Source organism: Ailuropoda melanoleuca, chromosome 12 (genome assembly GCF_002007445.2).
Source record: "Ailuropoda melanoleuca isolate Jingjing chromosome 12, ASM200744v2, whole genome shotgun sequence".
Classification (NCBI taxonomy): domain Eukaryota; kingdom Metazoa; phylum Chordata; class Mammalia; order Carnivora; family Ursidae; genus Ailuropoda; species Ailuropoda melanoleuca.
This window is the reverse complement of record NC_048229.1, coordinates 22,373,979-22,392,778: the sequence shown is the minus strand read 5'-3', so window position 1 is coordinate 22,392,778 and position 18,800 is coordinate 22,373,979. Positions and strand designations below refer to the sequence as shown.

The 18,800-nt window shown below is 47.8% G+C and overlaps 1 long non-coding RNA gene across 4 annotated transcripts; it reads left to right on the top strand.

The window, feature by feature from the left end:
* The first annotated feature begins 386 nt into the window (after positions 1–386).
* On the top strand, positions 387–17,784 carry LOC109491282. 4 transcript variants are annotated; one of them, XR_004629174.1, is made up of 3 exons: positions 387–493; positions 12,834–12,986; positions 17,561–17,784. It is a non-coding gene; the product is annotated as an uncharacterized LOC109491282 (long non-coding RNA). The 4 variants fall into 4 exon arrangements; XR_004629175.1 differs by lacking the exon at positions 387–493 and adding an exon at positions 519–648; XR_002144621.2 differs by lacking the exon at positions 387–493 and adding an exon at positions 11,895–11,946.
* The last annotated feature ends 1,016 nt before the right edge of the window (positions 17,785–18,800 follow it).

Sequence of the window (18,800 nt, the reverse complement as noted above, 5' to 3'; positions counted from 1 at the left end):
TCTTGAAATACCCTGCCCACATAGGCCAGCCTCTTTGTGGCACCCTCCTGCACCTCTGTGCCAAACTCCCTGATCTTGGGGGCATTTTCTCCCATCCCCGTGTCCTCCAGTGGACTGAAAGTCCCTTTTTGTGTGGCCAGAACTTGTCACATGGTGGAGGACTCTCTCCAGGGAGGGTCTCTTTCCCCATCAGTCTGTGACTCCTCTGGGAAAGATATTTGCTTGTCACATCCCTGTGTCCCGCTGGGCAGGAACATACAAACAGCAGGTGCCCAGTAAATGTCGACCTGGATGAAAGAAATCAGCCATCTCAGCCAGAGATTGGAACCAGGTTCCTTCCTGTCTGCCTGAAATGAGCCAGACTTGCCCTTTTAATTTCTCTATCCACGTTCTTGCCTTCATCATTAACCAGTCCGGTGTTAGAAGCGGCAGCGAATAAGGAGAAGGCATCCAGAAGGGGGTGGTGGTCTCTGAGCCGGACCCTTCCCTGACGGTAGGATCATAAAAGTTGGACAGAAGGGGAAAGGGATACCCCGGGCTGGGCAAAGGGCACATGCCAAGGCAGGGAGTAGGAAAGTGCACAGAACATTTTGGAAGGCGGGAAGGGGGTTGAGAGGCTGGAGCCGGAGCTGAAACTGGAAACATTTGGTGAGTCTCAAATTCGGAGTTGAAGAGGCTGTCTGTAGTTGATACAGTTTTGAAAGCCTCTGATAATTTGTGATGAAGGACAAGAAAGAAAACAGTTGGGTCGCTGAGCACCTGCTTTGTGGGCCACTGAACACTCGATGCCTTCAACAGCCTCGCGCTGGAGGTAATATTCTCTCCAGAATTACCGGTTTGGAGGAGAGGCAGGCTAGAGGCACTTGCCTGAGCTCTCCAGGTTGTTAAGAGGTAAAGCAGGACTTTGAACTCCAGTTTCAAATCTGAGCCAGTCTTCCGAATTGGATTTATTTGTGCTTTAGAGAAATACATAAGAGAGAGAAACAAGAGAGGGGCAGTGAGGGGGGCAGGCAGATTGGCAGAGAGAGAAAGTTGGTGAGGGAGAGAGAGAGAAAGAAAGAGCGGTGGGGGGAGGGAAGGGAAGGAGGAGGCATCAAAGGGGGGATGGCTTGGAAGATCGGAAGGAGGACATTCACAGGTGTCGGTGGCTAGAGCACCCCATGGATGCTTCTTGCTCTAAGACAGCTAGCTGTCTGATAGAACTTTCTGTGATGTTGTTCTAGACCTGCCCTCGGAGGAGACAGTCACTAGCCTTATGTGGCTACCTAACACTTGAAATGTGGCCAGGGCAACTGAGGAACTGAATTTTAATTGCGTTTAAATTTAAATTTGAATAACCATGTATTTAAATGCATTACCCTAAATTTAAATGTGAATAGCCATCTGAAGGTAGTGGCCACAGGACCGGGGAGCGCATTTTTTAAGAACAGTCCTTTTTTTCTATCAAGGGCCTGGCTTGGGTTTTCATCCGGTCCTTCTGGCCTCCCAGGCTGAATCAGGCACCCTTAACGTTTCTCTGTCTCATGTTCCTGGACATCCCACCCACACCGAGGTTTAATTTTAGCTGATTCCCTCTCAAGGACAAAGTATATATTTTTATTTAAATTTATGTCGCCTGAACCATTTCCAAGTTTTACTTTTAGAACCTGTCAATATTAGTGACATGTGGCATTTTAGGTACTTTTCTGCTGGTGGGGTCTAAATTTATTGTCATTTTATGTCACTCGGCAAAATGCACAAAATGCCAGAAGTGTTATAAACAGAGACGATTTATGTTCAGGTTGGGGTGAGGTTAAGAGAATGAATATAATCCATTTTTTTTCCCAGAGACTTTTATGCGAGCGTGCAGGGCCAGCAGGTGCAGATTTGACACTCAGTGGGAAGTCTTTTCCAAGCAACAGGAAATGGCAGTTGCAGACAGGGGCCCAATTACAGCCGCTCTGACCGATCACGCCATGCCCTGCGGCGTGGGTACGGGCTCCCGGCCCCAGGCACTCAGCATGGGGCTGTGCACACAGTAGGCATTCAATGAAGGCTTGTGGAAGAAAGGACGAGACAGGGAAGGAGACCTCGATGGGTATTCTAATGACGCCTCCAGTCAATCTTTTGGAACCTTGTCACACCACTGCTCAGAGCCTTTCAATGCCTCCCTAGCATCCTTGAGTTCCGGCTTACTAGGTCCTTCATGATCTGCCACCTGGAGGTGTCTCTGGCCTCTTCTTCCCTGCAAGTTTCATGTTCCTACTCGTGCTTGCCTTTGCGTGTGCTGCTCCTGCAGCGGGAAGTGCTTCCTGCTCTCTTTCCTCTTGGTTCTTCAGTTGCTGGCTCGAAGTCCTCTGTCCTTTCCCACGCTTACCACCTATCCCCCCAAAGGGTGCATTGCTCCCTCTCTGGGAAATCTCCTGTACTATTTGTATGCCTTTACCGAAGCACTCTTCATGTTGCCTTGTCTGCTTGCTTTCTCTGTTGCCCCCCAAAGATCACACGCTATTTGAGGGCATGATCTGGGGAGTCCTGTACATCTTATCCTGGGCCCGTATGGAGAAGGTGATAAATGAAAGTGAACGGGGTGATGTAACAAGTGGGTACCGGGTGGGCGGGACCTCAGCGTCCCCACCGCTGGCTTAGGTTCCCGCTATACGCAATCCGCCAGGTCAGTTACCCTGTCCACGTGCTTTCCAATTTCCAGACCACATAGCTCTTGCCTTTGCCTACCTGGTCCATGTCCTTCCAAGTTTATGCCTTTACAGATTTCTCTCCTGGTCATTTTATTGGGTTTTATGGGAAGGGTGTATTTGACCTGCCATCTTCACGGGATGTCAGCCACAAACGAAAGGAGAGTTCTCTGTTAGCCTTTGAGCAAACTGCTTCCCTTCCTTGAGTGTCTGATTCTTCTTCTGTGAAATGAGGGAGGCGAGCTGGATGAGTCCTGGAATCCAGCCGAAGTCCAAGAGGGTGACAGTGCTGGTCCCACATGTCCAGGGGGCCGGGAGCCGGAGTTTAGATTTTATATGACAGTTATTCTCTGAGGTCCTCCATTCCCACCAGCTCCCCTCTGCTATGAATTCTCTTTCCGCCGTCTGTGTCCTCCCTCCCAAACTCCACTGTGGGTGGAAGGTTCTGGGGTTTCTTCTTGTCCAACCATGGTGACAGTATCCAACACTCATTCAGTTCTGCAGCTTATCCAGAGCTCTCTTCCTGATCTAATGGAAATCTTTCGCCAACCCAGTGAGAGACCCTGAATCTCATTCTAAGACAACAAGACTAAAAAAAAGGAAGGGACTTGCCTGGGGTCAGAGGGCAAGTCAGTAAGGAGCCGAGTGCTGATCTTGGCCCGAATGACCTTCAACCCTGATGTGTCCAGCATCCTGCCCACGGTGGAGGCTTGGCCAACATCTGTCTGTAGCAGGAAGTGAAGGCACTTGAATTGGGCCATTCAGGAGCACAGTTATGGCCGTAAGGGCAAGAAAAGTCAAATAGAAAAGGAATTAAATGCTTTCAAGGTCCATCCATATTCCATGGAACATGTATTAGTACTTCATTCCTTTTTACGGGTGAGTCATATTCCACGGGACAGGCAGGCCACCTTTTGTGTAATCATCTGTTGATGGGCACTCAAATTCTTTCTACTTTCTGGCTCTTGGGAATATTGCCGTCGCAGACATTCGTGTGCCGGTACTCACCTGATACTCAGTGAGAGCAAGCAGACACAGAAGGTTGCCTCTCATTGTATAATCCCATTTATATGAAATATTCAGAACAGAGACAGGAAGCAGACTGGTAGTTGCCAGGGTCTGAGGGGAGGAAGGAACAGGGAGTGACTGTTTATTTTTTTTTTATTTATCATTTTTTGGATAAAATTTTATTTATTTGAGAGAGAGAGAGGAAGAAGCACGAGCCAGGGGGAGGGGCAGAGGGAGAAGCCGACTCCCCACTGAGCAGGGAGCCCGATGTGGGGCTCGATCCCAGGGCCCTGGGGTCATGACCTGAACCGAAGGCAGACGCCCAACCGACTGAGCCCCCCAGGCGCCCCAGGGAGTGACTGTTTACTGAACATGAGCCTTCCTTTTGGGGGTGGTGAAGTTGGGCACTCCCTAGAGGTGGTGTTTGCACAACGCTGGGAATGTACCAGATGCCACTGGATCAGACAGGTAAAAATGGTTACTTTATGTCATGTGAGTTTTACCTCAATAAAGCAATTTGTTACTAAAGACCTCAATCAAGCACCCTTCCTTCCCCACTCCAGGTGTCTCTCCTCTGTCTCTTCCTCCAGCCCTCCCCTCCAGCCCTTCCCCCACTCAACGAGTCCCTTCGCTCTTGCACTCTATGAATTGATTTTTCTCACTCATGTTGGCAGCTTAGTGATCACCGTTCTCAGCAGAAACTCCTTCCATTTCATTACCCCTGGTGAGGAACGCAGGGCCGTGGGGGGCAGGGTTAGGGACCGTGTTTCACTCCCCTCTCTTCTCTGTGTCAGGTGGGACCAGGGAATCTCTGCACTGGGCACCCCCCGAGGAAGGAGGTCAGTGGTCAGTGGAATCAAAGGGGTGGAGACCCCTTCTCTGCTCTTTCCAGCCTCCAGGGTCCTGTCCCAGGGCAGCTCTCCGGCCCCCTCCCTTTCTCTGCCCTCAATCAGCACTGCGTTTTGGATGCAGAAGGATGGCTCCATCCTTCTTCCTGCCCTGGTGTGGTCCTGGCAAAAAGAGCTTGGCATTTGTGATACCATGGACTTGGGTCCCAATCCCAGCTCTGCTGCTTACTGGTCATGCTGCTCTGGGCAAATTGCACCATCTCCCTGGCCGCGCTGCTCCTTGAGCGGTCCCACCGAGATGGGGCAAAGCCAGCAGAGAACGAGCTCCTAAGACTGGGAATTCTGTAATGCAACCTGGGACTCCCCTGTCACCAGCTGGGGGACCCAGGGGGAGGTTGCGTCACTTCTTTGGAGCCTTATTCCCCATCCTCAAAGCATGCTTAAGGATAACACCTGTCTAGGGGCACCTGGGTGGCACAGCGGTTGGGCGTCTGCCTTGGGCTCAGGGCGTGATCCCGGCGTTATGGGATCGAGCCCCACATCGGGCTCCTCTGCTATGAGCCTGCTTCTTCCTCTCCCACTCCCCCTGTCGAATAAATAAATAAAATCTTAAAAAAAAAGGATAACACCTGTCTCTCTGGATTATTGCAAGGATCATGGGCTAGCTCCCAAGCAGTTCGTAATACATGCCTGGCATGGGAGCAAGTGTTTAATAAGTACCCACAAATGTAATAATATCATTACGTTTCACTGAATCTAGGATGCGACCACAATGGTAAGATGTGCCCTGAATTCACGGAGCTAACATATGAAAAAAAAAAGTGTGCTTAGAATGAGAAAGACCCTCCTCTGTGTAGTGGCTGCTCCGTGGGAGGCGGTGTTAGGCGTCTTATGTGCTTTCTCCCATTGGATCCTGACAACATTCCTAAAAGGTAGGGGTCGATCTCCCCGTTAGATCAGTGGAAAACCTGAGGCTCAGGGTGGTAAGGTCCCTTCCTCTGTGTTATCTAGTTTGCAAGAGGTGAGGTTAGAATCAACTCAGGTCTGTCTGCTACCAAAGCCGAAGTGAGATGGAAAAAACAAATATGTGATCATGTTTTGCAAATTGCATAGTTACAGCCCTACGTAGGGTGAAAGACAAAATAATAATAATAATAATAATAATAATAATAGTAAATAATGTGTACTAAGCATTCTATGTGGATGATTTCATTTAATCCTGGCAACAACTCTGTTCTAATCCTTATTTTACAGTAAACTGAGGCTCAGAGTGGTAAAGAAGCTTACCTTAGGTCACACAGCCAGGAAATGGTGACCCTTCTGAGCTCCAGAGTGGACTTCCTAACCCTTAACCTGAAATTGGGTGCAAGGAGATGAACTGGAAGGACATTCTCAACGCCTGGGAGGGGGAGGTCTCCCAATGGCCTCCTGCCCCACCCAGGCTCAAAGCTGTGAGTCCACTGGGCTCCCACCCACTTCTCTGTGACTGGTCTGTCCTCAGCCACTCTCCCTGCCTGTTGGGACTGGGGCTGGGGTGGTGGGTACGGGGGGAGAGAGTGTGCAGTATGCAGATTGCTCCATTAAAATTTTATGTGGATTCAAAAATTCAGTGTTGACTCCGGTGACGCAAATAGGTATGAAAATTCTGAGGAAGGCACACTCATTGTTACCGAAATCAAATGGTTGAACGGCCACTAATGAGGCAGACAAGGAGCCTTGCTCACCCTCTGAGGATTGGGGGAGACAAGAGGAGGGATCACGCTACATTATTCATACCCTCTTGTTTGAGCTTCAAATCTCAAGGAGGCTCTGGAAGGCGAAGGGAGAGAGGGCAGAGGCGGCGGAGGGGGTGGCGGGAAGAAGGCCCCACTCTGCCAGCTGCAGAAGGCCGGTGACTAATTGACAACCACTCACAAAGCCCCTTCCCCAGGGCACCCCTCTTCCAGCTCATTTTCAGCTCCGGCCCACAAGCACCTGCCACGGTGCCTGGATTTCCCCCGTGTATCTGTGTGTGGGTCTGAGATGCTGAAGGACAGCAGGGAACTGGCTTTGGGACCTGGCTCTGTGAGCTTGGGCTGGTGGCTAGACCTCTCTGAGCCTCAGTATCTTCCCCTGCAACACGGGGAGGCCAACCGACGGCTCTTCTTTCCTACTTTGGGGGGAGGTGGCATCTCTGAGGTTCGAATGCTCCAATGCAGTGTTCTCAAATGTGATGCTTACAGCAACCACTCAGGGGTCTTGTTGGAATTGGGGTTCTGATCCAGCAAGTCAGGGGGAGGGCCTGAGATTCTGCATTTCCAGCCAGCTCTCAGGTAAGGCAGAAGATGCTGGTTTGCAGACCATCCTTCAAGAAGCCAGAGAGGCCAAAGAAATAGGAAAGGGCTTTGTAGGGCCAATCTGCTGGTCTACAGTCCTTCTGTGCATCAGCATCTCTGAGGAGTTTGTAAAAACACCATGTCCATCCACATCCCTTGAGGATCAAGTTTCACTGGTTGGGTCCAGGCACCTGTGGTTTTAAGCGCCAAACCCCTTGATTCTTAGATGCAGCCCAGATTATTGTCATTCTTATTACTCATACTCCTCTACTGTTTAGCTCGCTCCTATTTCCTGCCCATTTTGCAAGACCCCCTCCCTCCCAACTCCCCTTCAGCATCCAATGCTATCACGCATGGATGCTAAAGGGGACGCATGTCTCCCTTTTTACCAAACGAAACACTGTTGGCAAGAATGAGCCTGCAGAAGCAATCACTCTCTCTGAGAGGGAAGAGATGTCGCACCCCATGGGAGTGACCTCCCTCCAGGTTCGAAGGATGCACTTGGGGCTCACTCTCCGGAGGGGTGGGCCAAGTTCGAATGGCGGGTCACCTGGGCAGTTGCCCCTTCCGTTCTTTCGGAGACTGCTGCCCCATCACAGTGGTGATGACTCGAGCTCTTAAAGTAGAAATGAGACTCCAGAGGAGCTGTGGAGGCAAAGCCAGCTCACGAGAGAAGGGATTGATCTCTGCCAGTGAAACCTGTATAGAATGTGCAATCCCACCATTGACCACACACCTGGCATAACTAATAAACAGGTTCCCGAGTCCTTCCTGCATTTTGTAATTATTACTCGGCTATAAAAATCCCTTCTCCCTCCTGCCAACGTTATCTTAGTAAATGTTATGAGCGCTCACGAGGTTAATGCAGGGCTGTAAATCTGCGGTGGGTCGAACAAGTGAGACTTGAAGAACTGTTCATAAATCTACAGGAACGGCTCCAGTTTGTTTATTTAATAAAATATCATTTCCTAGAGATGCACAGGGCACTGCGGGGTTCACACCTCGGAGGGCACTTGGGGAGGGAGTGAGGTGAGGTGTGCAGAGGATGGCAGGTGCTTGTGCTCGGGTGTGTGCCCTGCTGTGCACATGGCTGCGCAGAGTGCCAGGGCACCAGTGAGGTCTGTCCTTGCACCAGCCGTTCTGAAGTTCAGTTCCTGTTCCACTTAAGGCAGCCTGTTCTCTTGGAATTATTTAATGGGCCTCGTCAATATTTGAAACGGTGCTTCAAAGCCCAGGACATGTGTAATGCTGTTTGCACAACACGAACACCTCCCCGAGACAATCTTCTGGGATTTGTTAGGGGCGCTTTGCCCACGCTGGGCTGTTAAATCAACAAGAAGTCAGGCTTCCCCACAGGGTGTGGAATAAAATGCTAAAAGCATGGGCATTGGAGTAAACAGACAAGGGTTCGAAAAACACATTCGCCCCTTACCAGGAGGATGGCCTTCGTGTTCACCTCTCTGGTCTCAGTTTCCTTCTCTGTACTGTGGAGATCGTCACCTGTGCTTTAGGGAGTGCAGATCTAAAATGCAGAGAAACAGAGTGGGCACCAAGATGGCTCTCTTTCCTCTTTCGTTTAACCGCAAGGCCACAGCATTTCAGTAACTCCGCAGAGCCTTTGTTCATGAATTTTGGCTGAAGGTCATTTACAGGGTCTTCATTCTTTTCTTTTTAATGGACTGGTCCCCAACCTAGAAACAGAAAACAGAAGGATGGGATGAATGGAAATGGCAGAGAGGCTGCAGAACCTGGAATAGCATTACTCCCTGCTGGGGAATCGCATCCCTGGCCTCTGTGCTGGGCATCAAGTCACTCACTGAAGGAAACAGTGTGGTCTATTGGTGAGGATAGCAGAGTCTGGGGACCTGGGTCTGAGTCCTGACTCAAATGCTTAACCAGATGAGTGACCTCTGTGGTCAGGTAATTTCACCCCTGGATTCCTGTGAAATGATTTTCACATCTGTCTCTTTGGGTTCTGAGCATGATGTAAGCTACTATGGGTAACGTGTTTGTATAGGCTTGGCATATTGTACAAGCTCAATAAATAATGGATTGATGCAGAGTGGAGGAAACAAGAAAGCGGCAGAAATGCAGGTGACCAACTTGTCTTCAACAATCTTAAGTCTTCAATCAGTCCCAGTCTTACAACAGAAAAGTCCCATATCCTGGGGACCCCCTTTGTCCGAGAAAAACTGGACGTTTGCTTGCCCTAGTCGGAGTGGATAAGTCAATGCTTGAAGCACTCTTAACTCTGGGTTTAATTTGGCCGCAGCTATTGATGATTTAATAACAGCTGGCCGATTATGGAGGCTTCATCTAAAAGACTCTAATTCCCTAAGGCTAATTGCTGAGTGTTTGATTAACCCAGTGGCTCTCATTAGAATCACCTGAGGAGCTTTCCAAACATACCAATGACTGGGCCTCACCCCAGACCGGGGCTTCTCCAGCTCACTACTATTGACATATTGGACTGGATTATTCTTTGTAGTGGGGGCTGCCCTGTGCAGTGTGGGATATGGAGCAGTGTTCCTGGCCTCTACTCTGAAGATGCCAGCAGTGATGTATTAGTCTTGTGACCACCAAAAATGGCTCCTGGGGGATATATCACCCCCTGTTGAGGACTGCCCCAGACCAATTCAAGAATCCGGGGAGAGGGGGCAGGGGTAGGAACTGAGCTTTGGTATTTTGTATGAAGTCCCCTGTCCCCAACTGACAGTAGCTTTCACCCACATCATGAGTGTGGGTGGGTGCTGCTATGCAAGGTGAACTTCAGAAGGGGCTGGCTCTGACTGGGGGTTCAGTTCAAGATGACCATGGAAAGAAGGGGTCAAAGACCTTATGGGACAATAGAGGTGTGAATTCCAGCCCCCAAGTTCCTCTCCCACCTGCTACACAGCTCAAATCTCATCATTATATACGAATTCTTCTAGGAAGTTAAAAGTGTCCATTTGAGTTCTCTTTATGATACTTCTGGAAGGCAGTAAATGACACTGTTTATTAGTCACTCATGGCTTCTTCAGGGCGGAAGCTGTGGGGGTTTGCAAAAACATTTTGACACGTTGAATCATTTGACTCTCGCAACTCTCTGGGGGTAGTGTCGATCAATTTGTACACATTATAGAAAATGACCTTCAGAGAGGTTAAGCGATTTTCTCAGAGTCGCACAGCTGGCTGGCAGCATGACGGAAAACAAAACTCAGGACAAGTTACTGATTTCTAGTGACTAGCCCACCCTATCTTTGGTTCATCCTGTCCCTCAGAGGGCCAGATGCTGGTTGAAAACTGTGAAAACCTGTGTTCCAACTTGGCCAAGAAGGAAACATTCATTGGATGCTTCCTATAGGCTAAGACTTTTACTCGTATTATGTCCTTGAATCATCCCAATGTCCCCCTGCAGAAATTGCTATAATTCTCCCTTTTGGGGAGAAGAAAACTGAGGTCTGGAGAAAGAAAGCAATTTACCCAAAGTTGTGCATTTGGTAGTAAGTGAAGGAGTGAGAACTCCAAACCAGGCTGTAGGGACAGCATTCTATGGAGACTGCTGGCTGTAGAGAATAAATGAAAATTTTGGTATTTATTCAAGTTCATCAGCTCTTAAAATTACAGGCGCTCCATTTTTTGGTAACATTCTCAGAATTACTTAGCTCAGGGTGGAAGTGGCCACCGATCAGATGTACCTCCCTGGCATTCCGATTGAACATTAGAGCAATCACATATCCCCTTCTTTTTTTTAGATGAAATGGGATAGGTCAGAGGAAAAACAGAAAATGAGGGCTGTGTAAGTGTGGTGGGTGGGGTGGGGTAGCACAAGGTCTTCCATGTTGATCCATGAGAACGGCCACTTCCACTTTGCTAAAAAAAAAAAAAAAGAGTCTGTCTTTAACCTGGAAGGGCTCAGCCCAGCTCTGCTGTGATTGGCTCTCATCTACAGGAAGCAGCTGCAGGTCTTGGAGCTGAGACAGGAAGTGCCTCCGAGTGAGGTCAGCGGGTCTCAACTTTCTCAACATCAAGGTGAAGGGTAGTGACAATGTAATTGTGGAAAGTGATTACAAGGATCATAATAGTACAAATTGAGAGTGAGTTTTCTGACTGTCAGGAGAGGAAACATTNCGGAAGCTGTGGGGGTTTGCAAAAACATTTTGACACGTTGAATCATTTGACTCTCGCAACTCTCTGGGGGTAGTGTCGATCAATTTGTACACATTATAGAAAATGACCTTCAGAGAGGTTAAGCGATTTTCTCAGAGTCGCACAGCTGGCTGGCAGCATGACGGAAAACAAAACTCAGGACAAGTTACTGATTTCTAGTGACTAGCCCACCCTATCTTTGGTTCATCCTGTCCCTCAGAGGGCCAGATGCTGGTTGAAAACTGTGAAAACCTGTGTTCCAACTTGGCCAAGAAGGAAACATTCATTGGATGCTTCCTATAGGCTAAGACTTTTACTCGTATTATGTCCTTGAATCATCCCAATGTCCCCCTGCAGAAATTGCTATAATTCTCCCTTTTGGGGAGAAGAAAACTGAGGTCTGGAGAAAGAAAGCAATTTACCCAAAGTTGTGCATTTGGTAGTAAGTGAAGGAGTGAGAACTCCAAACCAGGCTGTAGGGACAGCATTCTATGGAGACTGCTGGCTGTAGAGAATAAATGAAAATTTTGGTATTTATTCAAGTTCATCAGCTCTTAAAATTACAGGCGCTCCATTTTTTGGTAACATTCTCAGAATTACTTAGCTCAGGGTGGAAGTGGCCACCGATCAGATGTACCTCCCTGGCATTCCGATTGAACATTAGAGCAATCACATATCCCCTTCTTTTTTTTAGATGAAATGGGATAGGACAGAGGAAAAACAGAAAATGAGGGCTGTGTAAGTGTGGTGGGTGGGGTGGGGTAGCACAAGGTCTTCCATGTTGATCCATGAGAACGGCCACTTCCACTTTGCTAAAAAAAAAAAAAAAAGAGTCTGTCTTTAACCTGGAAGGGCTCAGCCCAGCTCTGCTGTGATTGGCTCTCATCTACAGGAAGCAGCTGCAGGTCTTGGAGCTGAGACAGGAAGTGCCTCCAAGTGAGGTCAGCGGGTCTCAACTTTCTCAACATCAAGGTGAAGGGTAGTGACAATGTAATTGTGGAAAGTGATTACAAGGATCATAATAGTACAAATTGAGAGTGAGTTTTCTGACTGTCAGGAGAGGAAACATTTTAGGATTGGTTTCCTGAGAGAAATCCATCATTTTGATTTTTAGCTGTGGTGGTTAACACAACGTTCACTGTAATTTTAGAAACGTTCTGAGACAGGAATAGGTTGTCAGGCAGTAGGTAACTTACATTTCTGAGTCTTTGAGTGGATACTGGTAAAAATGTTACGTTCAGGGAAGTTCAATGTCTTTGGAACCACACCAGAATTTTCTAACGGTAAGCACAGAGATTACTAACCCAAGTGGAACTGTGTCTTAGTTGAAATATTTAGAAGTGAGAGAGAAGGAAAGGTGGAGTTAAGAGGAACCACATCTCACTTGCGTCACAGAGGAGGCTTGGAGGATGAGATGGAGTCCATCACTTGGAGTCAGTGTGGTGATCATGGTGGCTGGAACAGTACACGCAAAGCCGCTCTAATGTGGGACTAGAGGAAGGATCCTAGAGTAGGGATCAAAGAGATTGGGTTCAATTTCTGGCTCTGTTTCTTACTAATGGATGGATGATTTTGGATGTGTTCTTATCCTGATCTGGGTCTCAGTTTTCCAATCTTGTGGTGGGTGTGGGGGGAAGATGATCCATAAGCATCCTGTCAGCTGTGACCCTTCTTGGGGATTCAGAGTGTGTGTGTGTGTGTGTGTGTGTGTGTGTGTGTGTGTATAGCACTTTCGTGGCTCACCCAAGGCCCTTTCAGTGGTTTCTGTAAATGCGGTACTTTACATCATCACCTTGGGAAGAGACTCTCTCAGGCCTTGGAACTGCTGGTTGTTAATCTTGACGCACTTCTCTTTCCAGGGACCATGGCCTAGATTCCTGAGCAGAGAACCAGGGTCCTGAGAGCATTCAGAGGCCAGAGGCCAAGTCAACTGGTCTTTGCTATGTTCAGTCCATGTTTTGGGACACATCAGCTCCTTCCTGAAGTCACAAAGCAAATCAACAGCCAAACATGTAAGTATTGATTTCATCAGCCAAATTGATCCCCAAGGCTTGGGTTTTGCAGCCAAACAGAGATGGGTTAAATGGTGGCCGGGCCACTTGCTTGTGAGCAAATTGCTTAACCTCCGCGAGCCTCAGTTTACCTACCCAACAAATGGGGATTATAATAGGCAACATAAGATAACAATAGAGCCAAACTCATAAGATTATTATGAGAATCAATGTGTTAATTCATGTAAAACAGTATAATTGGTGTCTTGAAGGAGGCATGAGGAAGTGTGGGAAGTATTTTTTTTTAAAGATTTTATTTATCTGAGAGAGAGAGAGAGAGGAGCGAGCCTAAGCTGGGGGGGGGGCAGGGGGGGGGATGCGGGCAGAGAGAGAGGGAGAAGCAAACTCCTTGCTGAGCAGGGAGCCTGATGTGGGGCTGCATCCCAGGAGTGAGAGACATGACCTGAGCCCAAGGCAGATGCTTAACTGACTGAGCCAGCCAGGCACCGCNTCCTGAAGTCACAAAGCAAATCAACAGCCAAACATGTAAGTATTGATTTCATCAGCCAAATTGATCCCCAAGACTTCCTGGTGCAGTGGAAAGGCTTGGGTTTTGCAGCCAAACAGAGATGGGTTAAATGTTGGCCGGGCCACTTGCTTGTGAGCAAATTGCTTAACCTCCGTGAGCCTCAGTTTACCTACCCAACAAATGGGGAAGTGTGGGAAGTATTAACCCCTTGAGGGTGGGTGTGACAATCATAGAAAACGTCCCACAGGAGGGTATAGCTGAGGTGTTTCAATGGGTGTAATGGATGTAAAAAGCTTAGCAGAGCACCTGTTCTGAATCATGTGCTCAGGAAGAAAAAAGGAGAGAAGAAATGGGGTTTGCTGAGATTGGTGGGGAGTCCAGGATCCCTCCCAGCCCCCTACTGAGTCTGATCCATCTCAGTCCTGAACCTTCTCCTCTTCCTGCTTCTTCCTCCTGCCCTATCATTGTACATACGCTGGGTGCCAGCCCCTTGCCCTGAATCCTACTGCAGGGGCACCCAGCAGGCACAGACTTGACAGGAGAGGGAGAGAAGCAAGCTGGAAAGAGGGGCTTGAAGAAGATTGATGTCGGCATTGTTGTCGTGGCAACAACAGGATGGGCTCAAGGCCCTACTGCCCGGAGCAGCTCCTCTGGCTCTTCCTGGACTCCAGAGCCTTTCAGGGGAGGCCAGAGGCCTGGGTAGGGGCCTTAAGAACACAAGTGGGGCCTCAGGGTGACAGCCAGTGAGAGGTGAGGCCCCGGGACCTAGGATGCTCTTCTGGCAGCCCTGCTGAAATCGATGGACTTTTGTTCAAACCCCTGAATTAAAAGATGGGGAAACTGAGTGCTAAGGAAGGGAGTGATCAGGACACATATTTTCTGAGCACCTACTGTGTACCTGGTACTTTCAGCTAGCTTTTAGTTACTTGTGTCTCTTTTCCACGAGATTTCATGATCTGGGGGAACAAGGTGGCACCTGGGATAAAGACTAGGTGTCAGTTCTGGGTTCAAAGTCTTTCCCTGTTACTTACAAGGCAGGTGGCAGTGCATATTATCTTCCCCCTCTAAGTCTCAGTTTCCTTATCTGCAAAATAGATAAGTTTATGGCATATAACATTATCTGCCTCATAGAGTGGTTGAAATTTTTGAATGGCATAATTGATATAAAATGCTTCATGTGGTGCTTGGTAAAGCCTAAATGCTCAATAAATGTCACATGTAATAATATCACAAGGCTATTCAGAAAAAAGGAAATTCACATTTTAGTGGCTAAAAACCCCCAGTATTTGTGTAGCTGTAGGAGGGGTGATATCTCGTTTACTTCTTGAACCATCTGGTTTTGTCCCTTTGCCTGGCTTACATTTATATCTGTATTTTTCTGCCTCTTAGAGAGCAGAGCCCTATGGGCTAATGGGAGCACATAGGTCAGTAATCAAGAGACATGGGTTAATAATAATAATAGTTCTCATTTATTGGGAACTTAGATGTGCCAGACTCTTAGCTCAGCTTTTGACATGAATTCTTCCCAATGGCTCTTTAAGTTAGGTGCTCTTATTATCCTGTTTTATGAGAGGAAACTGAGGCTCAGAGAGGTTACAAACATTTTTCAAGGTCACACCGCTGGTAAATGGCAGAGATGGGATCTCAAGTCACCAGTGGAGGTTTTTACTGAAGGTGGCAGGGGAAGAGTACCGATGCTGCTGACCTTGGTGCTGAAACATTAGTGCCTGGCTGAGCGGAGCTGTTCCCTTAGAATATGTGCACATCAGTGCCTCCTGTTCTGCCTTCCCCAGGAAATGGGGGACGGAAGAAGCAGAGGAAAAAGGCACAGAAGGGAGAACACAGCGAGAGGGTCAGAGAGAATCAGGGTCTTCTGGAAGGACAAAGCCCCTGGCAGGTCGCTAAGGAGAAATAAAAGTGACTTGATTTGGTAAATGTTTTGGATAACAATGTTGCTTTGGAAAGTGCTTTAGGGGACATTCAATCCCCTTTCTCCTTGTCACACTAGTGGTCAGTAGCCTGTTTTCTCACGAATCGGGTCTCATTGTCCCTACCTCACAGATACGTTTTTTAGAGTCAAGGAGAGAATAGTGAAAAACCCAAGTGTGGTGGCTGGCACGTATGAGCAGTGGGGTGCATTCCCTTTAGCCCTTCTCCTGATCTTACCACCAGCTTCTGCCCATATTTGCTCTGGCTCAGGCAGGATACCAGCCAACCAGTCCCTGCCTAGAATGTGGGTTCCCAGGAAAGAATTTCTGCCACCTAGCCACCCAAGTTCTTTTGTAATGTGGGCTTTCCTTGCCATAAAGCTCTAAGCTGCTTGGAAGAGTCAGGAACCACATTTCCTTGCATTAAAAAGTGCCTTGAGTGAGGATCGTGTTGCAATGGTGGCATGTAAATGCCTCTTTCAAGAGGCGAAATTGCTTTGAAGTTACTAGTTCTCTGGCTTTGATAATAATCTGCTTAATGTCTTGTGTCAAACTAATTACAGCATAATTACCTTTTTTAATAACAGGTACTTTTAATTGGTGCAGGGTTAAACAATTCTGTTGTAAAAATCGGTTGTTTTACATTCACGGCTATAGTTTACAAAGAACTGGAACAACCTTGTAATATTAAACACTCCATAGAGCTGGGATGGGGTGTGAATGAGGATGCCTCCATGCCTCCTGTCCATGACATTGGACTCCTTTTTTTTTTTTAAAGATTTTTTATTTATTTATTCGACAGAGAGAGAGACAGCTAGCGAGAGAGGGAACACAAGCAGGGGGAGTGGGAGAGGAAGAAGCAGGCTCATAGAGGAGGAGCCTGATGTGGGGCCCGATCCCACAACGCCGGGATCATGCCCTGAGCTGAAGGCAGACGCTTAACCGCTGTGCCACCCAGGCGCCCCTGGACTCCTTTTCTTGCCTCACCTTCTCACAGACAGAACTTCTTGTGCCAAACACTTGGAAGAGGAAAAGAAGGATGCTTAGGGCTACAAGTGTTCACATACATCAGCTGGCTTCATTTGTATCTGTAAATGCACAAAAGCCTGTGAAAGAAGTATTGCTATCTCCATCATATGGATGGATAAACTGAGGCTCAGAGAGGTTAAACAACCTATTTCAGGTCACAGTGCCAAATGACTGAATCAGACTTTGAACCCATGTCCCTTGCTTCCAAATCCTGAGTTTTGGAAAAGTGGTATAATTGAGTGGTTAAGAGCTTGGGGTTGGGTCTGGAATCCAAAATACCTAGGCTTGCTCCCAGCTCTATAACATTATTGCTGTGTGACCTAGGGTAATTTCATACCCTTTCTGGGCCTCAGTTTTCATCTGTAAAAATGAGAGGTAACAATGGTAGCTCTCTAATGGGACTAATAAGATAATATAAACTAACATAGACTAAATGTCTAACTTAGTGGGTGCCTATACAGCGGTAATTCCTCCTGTCCCCTCTGAGCATTGCTCCAACCCTGCCTTTCCTCTCCCAGATTCTTTCCTTATAGAACCCTGAGAACCCCACAGATGTATTTCCTCATGTCTTGGCTGAAAAAGTGCACACACTCATCTCATTACTGCAGCTTTTTGCATTTCATTAAAAAACCTGACAGGCCATTTCATAATAATTTATTAGCACAGAGTCAATTTTTATTAATTACAATCATTAATTTATCAGTGTTCCCGTCATCTGAAGTTTGGTCAGAAGTGAAAGGCGAGAAGTGCAGAGAGAGAAATGGGGGAAAGTGGAAGTTGCAGGGATCAGGATCCAGTTGGGTGGGGGGTAGGGGTGGGGGTGGGGTGGAAGGGTCTGGCAGGCTCAGTGGAATGGGAGGCACCATCCTGAATGCAGAGCCTGGGAGAGGGGCATTGGAGATCAGGAGTTGGACCGTCGAATGAAGCTTCCTTCACTAATTCAGGAACAAAGGAAGTATGAGAGTGACATGTGGCAGGGCTTCACTGATCTTAGGAAAAAAATGCTGTAAGTTCTGGCTCTGTCCTCCAACCCAGCTCCTCCACTGCTCCTGTTTGCTCAGTTCAGTTGTGTTTTCATTTTTCTAGTTGATGTCTGCCTCTCCCTCCAGGTTGTAAGCTCCTTGAGAGAAGTGACCTTGCCTTGGCCATCACTTGATCTCTAGAACCTAGTGAAGAACTCAACAAATACTTGCTTAATGGATGAACAAATGAATCATCTACCCAGCCCCTGCCTGTTTTATGGAACCAGAAGCTAAAGCCCAGAGAGGACATCCGACCCACCCAAGGTCACACAGCTAATTGATAGATGAATCAGACCTAGGAATTAAACCTGCTGGCCTTTTCATACCTTACATGTCTCCCTTTTTGTGTCTTGGCTTTTCTTCCAGTCCAGCCTTTGTGCTCTTTCTTTCTTTTTATTTTTTTAAACAGAAAATGTGAAATGAAAAACAAAAGTATAGATTGAGAACAAAGATGAAGCTATCGCCTCATTGAGGGGTAAAGTTTGTTTCTGTCTGGATCCTAGATTTGCTTCAGTGGGTCTTGTCTCCGGCACCCACATACTGGCTCAATGCTTGTTCTTCTCTGGTCAAGGACCTCCTCAAATGGTCTTACTGCAGCATCCCTGAGGGTGGTGGGGAAGCACTCAAGTGCTGGAGTTCACCCTGGAGTTGTGAGCCACACTGTTAAAGCTGAGACTGAAGTATGGGAACAGCTGTTCTTGGTCCTGATTGCACCGAGTCAACTCCATGGCCAACTGCTTCTGCTGGTGTTGCTTCTTCTATTCTTTCTTCTTTCTGCTTTTACACTCCAGGATGGGTTCTGGTGGCAGCATTCTTCCCCAGTCCTGTGACCCAATCCTGGTATACCACAGTAGACAATCATCCTGTTTAAGGGCTGGGGCCCTGGGACCATGCAGACTTTGGTTTGACCCAACCTAAGGCAGGTGCTGTTGCCTTACTGTGCGTGCTTTCCCATCTACAAATGGGCCTACTAATAGTGCCCACCTCTATGAATTATTGTTAAGACTGAATGTCTGTGCACATAACCCAGCCTGGGGTGAAGGTTGGTGGTAGGCATGGAAAGCTTTCTTCAGGAAATGGTACCAAGGCATGACCTTGATAGATGAGTGGGAATTAGCCAAGGGCTCTGTTGGGGATGAGCTGGAGGACATTCCAGAAGAAAGTGATGCCACACACAGAGTCACGTGGATGGGAAACAACATAGCATATGCAGGGAATCTCAAGCATCTTGATATGCCCTGCGTGTAAAATGCATGGCAGGGAGCATTGGGGAGCGCGGAAGAGACCAGATCATACTGGAATCCTGCAGGCCATGACAAAGAAAGTG